The sequence below is a fragment of the Cyprinodon variegatus genome, unplaced genomic scaffold, assembly GCF_000732505.1.
Source record: "Cyprinodon variegatus isolate N-32 unplaced genomic scaffold, C_variegatus-1.0 Scaffold52, whole genome shotgun sequence".
In the NCBI taxonomy this organism is placed as follows: Eukaryota; Metazoa; Chordata; class Actinopteri; order Cyprinodontiformes; family Cyprinodontidae; genus Cyprinodon; species Cyprinodon variegatus.
This window is the reverse complement of record NW_015150505.1, coordinates 396,220-404,069: the sequence shown is the minus strand read 5'-3', so window position 1 is coordinate 404,069 and position 7,850 is coordinate 396,220.

The window sequence follows — 7,850 nt, the reverse complement described above, 5'->3', positions numbered from 1 at the left end:
TTCCTCCTGTAAATAATCATCCACGACCTCCGACACTAAACTCTCCTCCTCTTGCATGTTTCCTCTGTCCATAGCGTTCCTTGACAGTGTCATTTCTAAGTCACCAATTTAGTGCTACTTGGTCCCAATGGAATTTCCCATTGGGAACCTACTAGCACTAAGTTGCTAACTAGTTAGCAAGATGCTTTCGATAAACCAGTCACAACCAAATAGCTTGCGAACCTTCCGCCACAATAATCCTGCCCTCTTGATAAACAACCAATCACATTCACTTTATTCACTCGTGTAAAGTCGTGCACCACTCAGGAGAATTAAGGAAATGCAACAGTTGTAACAGCCGCTTCCCAGCCGCTTTTACAAAACTTTAAAGTTTTGTAAAACCAATTTTGTTATCTAACCCTGCTTTAAACATCTCCCCCACTTTTCTCATGTCCTCTGTTCTGTGTTCCCTTGTCTAATTGATTGGGATTTCCTGCAGAGTTAAAACATTAAAATCAATCCTTTCCCTTCCACTTCACAATCATGCACTTTGTTTTACCTTGGTGTGTCTCATTAAAGCTCTATAATGCCTATAATTGAAGGAGAGCAAGGAGAATTGAGAAAAAATAGCATATGAGCCACAAATATCTTCACATGCTCCTGATTTCTCACCTCTTTTAGGCAGAGCCGTCTCCTCCGTGACTAATTAACAGCTCTCATTTAACCACAAACAATGTTTAATTGCAGATTAAGTTGGTGTGAGAGAAGTCACCAACTTCTGATTAGGCAGAGTGAAACAAAACACAATGGATTATCTTTGGACTGAACTAATTAGGGAACACAAAAAAAGCGGTTTAGTCTTATCACCGTGACTGTCATGCAAAACTTATCATCAGAGCATGAAGAGAAATTTAAAGCACTACAACAGTGAGGCTGCCTTTACAAAAGCTTCAGCTTTCAATTAATCCAATTGAATGTGGGACGTCTAGGGCTTAAACAATGAATGGGATTAATCATCAGTAATCAATTATTGAAAAAAACCTTCTATTCATTTAGTAACTGATTAATTGTTAACTGGAGTATAGAGACTCTAATAGATGTCATAGCTGAGAGAGGAAGGCCCACAGAGCAGCAATTATGCCAGAATGTTAAAAATACATAAATAGCTTCCATTTATGATTTAAAACCTTTTTTTTTTGTCTTTCAAAAGATTCTCTCCAGAACTCTTCAATTTTAACTTAACTAACGTATAAAATCTTCTCTAAGTGACGAATCCATTAGTTGGAAAAATAATCCTAGTTAAAACAAAACATATTTTGCACTCACTATTACTACTACTCACTATAATATTTCTGCAACCCCAGCCCTGTAGAACGTTATAATGATGCTGAGGGAAGCAATGCTTGTTTTGATTTTTCTTGCTGCGTCTCTTTCAGTGTTTTTTTCCCCTAAAAAGTTTTCAAAAGTCCCTGACAATCCAGACAGGCTGTGAAGTTTATTATTTTATGCAAACTCATATATAAAAATAGTTTTTTATACTAATCAATTGCAAATCAGTGCTTTAAACTTGGTGAAATACAACAAATTTGACCATTTGTAGAGGGAGAAAGAAGATAGTTGGCATGCTGCTTTTATGAGGACAAACTGTCCTGCAAATATATTGCTCTATGTGCTTTTCACCCCGATTCTCTTCAAAGCCTTCTGTGAACCATTAAATTTATGTTTCCCTGTACTTAGAGTTCTCAGAATCCTTGAAGTCAATTGTGAATTTGTCTTTATTTATATTCCTTTCCTCTGATGGCTGCTCAACAAAAGAAAGTCTTCAATAATTAATTAGATGAGCCAAATTAGTTTCACCTTTACCAGGTAGCAGACGCTCATTCACACCCAAACAATGAAATAAGGTTCATTAGTCCTAATTGTTTGTGTTCTGCCTGTGTTCAAAGCTAGTCTGCTCTCCTAACAAGGTCAGCTCCACACGTCTGCCTCTGAAAACACTCCAAAAACTGCCGTACCCCCAACCCTCTGGTGTAACCGTTCACACCCACACACCTTCTTCCCAGCAGATTCAGATAAAAACGCCATCCTCATCCAGCTGTGCTTTTCACTTCTGAGCTGGATTGCAGCTTTTAAGATGGTAAGAGGGGCTGATTATGAGGAGATGAGCAAACGGCGGCTGCAGGGGGAGCAGCAGTCAGCCCGGGATGGGGGGGGGTTGCTTTCTGAATGCTAATGCCATGCTTGAGAATAGCCATTGAAATGCAGGGTCCATGTGTTTTCTTAGGGTAATATTGGGGCAATGTTGGAACAGCCACCATTACACGAGTTAAAGGTCAGTTTGTTAGTCAGCAGGAGAAAAGCAGGCCGTGAGGAATCACTGCATTATCTCTGTGACTCACTACTGTTGTGCTGATAGGCTAATGTATAGTAATAAATCTGTGTCCCTAATCTATTAAAAAATCTAACTTAAATTCTTTTCCTCCCACGGAGAGATCACTGTCTCGAAAAAGAAAGAAAACAATGATTTCTGCATTTTTCCCAAAATTAAGTTTTATTTCAAATAAACACTAAAATAAATCAATCTCAGATGAAATATAGAGACAATTAGAAGTTAACCCCTCAGGAACTCATAGTCACTATAATAAAGCTTATAATTAAAGAGACATTTTGACAGTTTTTACTGAAAAATATCTAAAATCAGAAGTGTATAGTAATTAGTTACATCTACTAGTTCCTTTTACTTGGGTAACATTTAGAAAAAGATTTTACTTTTAGGAGTAGGTTTACAGTGCCATACTTACTTTTACTTGAGTAATTTTCTTGTAAAGTATTAATCCTATCTGATTAAAATCTCTGACTAATCTGTCCTCTGTGAGTTATTTGAAGTATTCTAAAATCAGGTTAACATATGGTTAATGGTAGATATTAACATTGGAAATCTGTTACCCTGTCCTAACATATACCGTTCTGATTGTAAGGACTGGTTTTCTAAACTTTTTGTTAAAAAAAAAAAAGGTACAATTATTTTTACCAGCATAATTTATAAGCATCTGATGTTACTACCCAACAGTTACTCAGTACTCAAGTAGCCTCTTAAGTAGTACTTTTACTTGAGTAAATTCTTGGATGACTACTTTTTTACTTTTAATTCAGTTAAAAAAAAAAGAATAAAGTAGTGCTAATCTAATGTGAGTAAGAGTTTTGGGTACTCTACCTACCTGGGTCTAAAGTATCCTTTTCATTTGACTATTTATGACTAAATCATTGCTTGATGAGCAGACTGACACCTCAGCATTCCAGCACCCATGCGTCTATACGCCTTTATCCTATTTTCCTGAATTTACTTTGGGTCAGAAGTTCCCGCGCTGTTCGCCGGATGTGACGTTAAGTGCATCCATGTTAAATGGGTCAGACCTAGCAATCGAGTGAAGCGTCATATTCAAGGTGGATTCTGTGGATACTCAGAAGTGCCCATCATCCAGCTCAACTCAGTCACCTATGTAAAAAAAAAAATTAAAAATCATGAAGTATGAGCGCCAGCTATGAGAACTGGCAGAAGAATGTTGCAGTTCTGTGTTGTGGCCACAGGTGGCAGTATCATTAGAAAACTCTGTAATGCCTCTTTAAGCAAGGTGTAGTAAACCAAAAATTTAATCCAAAACATTTCCTTTTCCTTTAGAAGTTTAATGAAAGAAGATTTGCATCTTTAACCTTGATTCTGTTCGCAAACATTTTGATAGTTTTATGTACCATTGGACGTCTGTATGCACATTGATTAACCTGCATTTCCCTCTGATTTCACATCATCACACTGTCTCTAAGACTTATTGAGAGCTGAAGACTTCTTTTCATTTGCATCAAGTGAAGTCAAAGTTCATCCAACCAACTCAAACTTTCCAAAATCTTATGCAGATTACAGATGCAGGTCACTTCATATAAATTACCTATTAAACATTTCCACAATGATGCTGCAATGATGATAGAGCAAGCAGATTTGGCTCTGATTCGTCTGGATAAGACTTATTAGACTTTATTGTCCCCTAATACAACTTGGTTTTTTTTCACAGGCCAGCCTCCAGACTCCAAACCTACAGACAAAACCATGTAGAACGCAACAATAATATGTGACAATGCTGCACAGGGCACAAGCCAACAGTAAATGGGATCCTCAACAAGGCCACAGCATAAGGCTTCTCCTGAATCCACCCCTCCTGCACCTCTGTGTCCTGCAACTGCTTCTTAAGGTTAATGGGTTAATTAGTAATGGGTTATTTACTGGTTCTTGTGAGAAAATGACTTAAAAAAACTGAAAGATATGTCTGTTTAGACAGCCAATAAGAAAAAAATATATATTTTTCTTTAAACCAAATTATTTACAATCAGGGAGACCAAAAAATGTCAACAGTCTGTGAGTCTACACAACAATCTGTCTTGCGTTTGGAGTTTCAAACATACAATCATTGTCTTTAGGGAGGCAGAAAAAGAGCTTGTTGTGCCAAAATCTAAACATCCATCAAGAACTTTTTAAGGGCAGTGGAGGAAAGCAGTTGATGTTTAAGTTTAACAATTGTGTTTGTGTTCACTGCATCTCTGCTAGATGTGTTTTTCTAAGGAACTACATGGTAACAGTTCTATAGAGCCCAGATCCCTTCAGGGGTTAGAAGGGTCATCAAACAGTGCATAGAAATCAAAATAACTTTGGAATTCAGTGCCATGAATGTCCTCTGGCTCTCCAGTCCAGTCCGATTTTTACCAAGCTGGGTGTTGAAATTCCTCAGCCGCGGAAAAAAAAAGAAAAAAAAGCATGAGACATGTCATGTCATTCAGAGCTCATTCACGTCTAATTACCGTGGCACTAAACCATTTTCTAAGCCTTTGTTGGCCTGTTGAGAGGATGGCCAGGCCCACGCTCTCCCATGCGCACACAGCTCCTGCATCTTCAGCGAACCCAGCAGCAGTCACACAGAATGAATGAAGCCGCCTCAGGAATGCGGACACAAAGGGAGGAATGTCATTCTGCCGAGTGTCGCTACACCCCCCCACCCTGCCAAAAAAACCAAGCGCACATGAGTACGCACACTGAAGCACCCTACAAGTCCAGGCATGTTTAAATCACAGGGGGTGTTTATTGTTATAATGAAATAAAAACATTCATTTAGGCCCATTATAATCTGTTCTTATGGTACATTTCCCCCCATTATTAGATTTTATGCAGATGACACCTTGCTTAGGTTTTTTTTGGGTCTATCATCAAAAAATATCAATAATTAATTGAGCTTTCAATTCTATGCTGTGGTTCCTCGATATGATAGTTCATTCTTTATATTTTAAGGGAAAAATATTTTATCTGTGTCTTAAAAACAATCTGCTGCAAAGGTAGGGCAAAGGTCACCGTCAGAGAGCAGCATCAGAGATAGTTTTTAACCAATATAAGTAGTTCTGACTGCTTTTGTTGACATCTTTTTTTGTGGAACACAAAGAAGAGGGAACCAAGGTTTTGATAGATGTGCATTTGACATGTTTTTATTTAAATAAGCATTACCAGAATATTAAGGGCAAGGATCTCCTTAGACCTGCCCACACTTTCTGATTTTTTTAAAAACAGTGACATGACAGGTAGCTGCACGGCAGAGACACAGCCCTAACAGCACACAGGCCACTCTGTGTTTAGGTAAGAAACAGGCCTGTGTTTTTTGGACCCCACAGACACAAAAACACATGTCAGGATTTGATCCATGTTCTGTATGCTGCCATAGAAAAGTCTGCCTTGAAGTTTTGTATGTTTTGCCGCATTACAATCACAAATCTCTGTGTTTAAATGGGTTGTTTTGGTGGAAAGTGGGAAAGAATTGTACAAGGTTTTCAGTTTTTTCCCAGAAGAAAATTTGAATATCTTGGTACATCATATTCACACCCACCCCCCCAATTCAAGATTTTAGCCAGTAAAACCGCATTATAGAAGTCTTGGTGAAGGTTGTGGTGTGATGCTTGAAGATAGATCGGTTAATCCACAATGTGTGTTCGTATTGTGCTTCACATTTGAGACGCACACGTTTTTACTGTGCTTCTATTTTTTTTTTAGGGGGGTGGGTGGGGGGGTGTCGGGGGTGCATAAGTGGGCCGGTGTAGATTAAAAAAATACATGACTAATATTTACCCCAAACTGTTATGTAGATCTAGTTATTTGTTTATAGACGTGCTGCTGAAAGTATTTTATACCCACTAATATGTTTTCCTCTAGTTTTTCTCCTTTGTTTTTCCTGCATCTATTTTCACTTAAACTCGGGCTAGCCTCACTGCTCAAGAAAAGCACCCCACAGCATAATTCTACTCATACCATGTTTCACAGTTGGATCATGTATTCAATGTTCAGGGGGGGGGGTTTGTGTGTATTTTTTTTTTCTTTTCTTTTAGCAAAAAGGTAAAAACTGTTTAGTTCTGTTTTTAGAGCACCTTATTTTACATACTTGCCTTCTATACATTTCATTTGTGGCTAACTTAAAACAGGATGTTTTGTTTTCCTTCCTCCAGCTGCTTTTCTTGTCATATTTATAAAATGCTGATGCTTGTCTTTAGATTCTCAAACCTGAGCTATGAGAGTCTGCAGCTCCCCCAAAAGTACCCCTGACAGTTTCTCTGATATATTCTGTCTTTGCATGCTCTCTTTGCTTATTTATGTTTACCGCTGTGCTAAACTATCTGAAACGTGGATGATCGAGCACCCTGTAGGTTTGTGAAAGGTTATAATATCAATTTATATATTATCTTTGCAATAAACCTATATCTGAATTTCCTCACTGAGCTATCTGCTGTGATTCTTGGTGTTCATCATGCTGTTTTCACAGGCCTTCATAGACCGGCTGTGTTAATATTGAGATTAGATTGCACAGAACTTTTTTTGTTTAAAAATAAAGTTAATCTTTTGGTTGCACTGGGTTTATTTGTGGGTATCGGAGGAGAAGGGTCTGAATAAAAAGACCTTTACGTTCCAACTCAGGTATGTCGGTCTGTTCTGGTATGTTTTCTGTCAGTCTAAGGCATAAAAGAGAAACAGGGGCATGCAGGGAACCATAAAGAGATGATTATCTACCTGCATTAATTTATAGGTGTGACTAAGTGTCCCATTATGCACATCTCCTAACACATAAACACCCCTTTGAGAGAAAAAGAAAATATTTCAGAGCTGCTTCAGAATTTATTGGAAAAAAAAAACTCGTTGTATGGAATATATATATTTTTATTTTATTTTTTATTGTCATTACACTGTCACAAGTTCAGAGCAACGAAAATCACCCTCTGCATTTAACCCATCCCCTTGGGGAGCAGTGGGCAGCTATTGTGCGCCGCCTGGGGAGCAGTCCGGGATTAAGGGTCTTTGCTCAGGGAGCCAGATTGGCAGTCAGTTTGCTTAAGCTTCAGTTATTGTCTGTACCAATATAGTTAAAATAATGATAGATTTACTTATAGCTTATATAGTTAGCTTGGATCAAGAGCACCTGAGGTTTTACCATGGCTGACAGGAAAAGGGACAGTTGCAACTGCTGGCCTTTATATTAAAAAGTATACGTAATGGTAATTAAACATTTCTTTCATTCGTTTTTTTTTTTCATTTTAATATTATTAATTTGACCAAAATAGAACAGGGACAGGGGGTTTATGTGTCTGTCTCCATAATATACATATACTTCAATAAAAATACCAATGCTGCCACTTTATTTGTGAGCACAATCATTTAGTTGTGATATACATAGATAATGGGGTGTTAATGAAGGGAAGAGTGAATGGATTTCTTATATTTCAGTTACATTATTGATTTGTTTATTTTGTTTTTTTTCAGGCTTTAACCAAATACTTTTTTGCACTTACTTGAG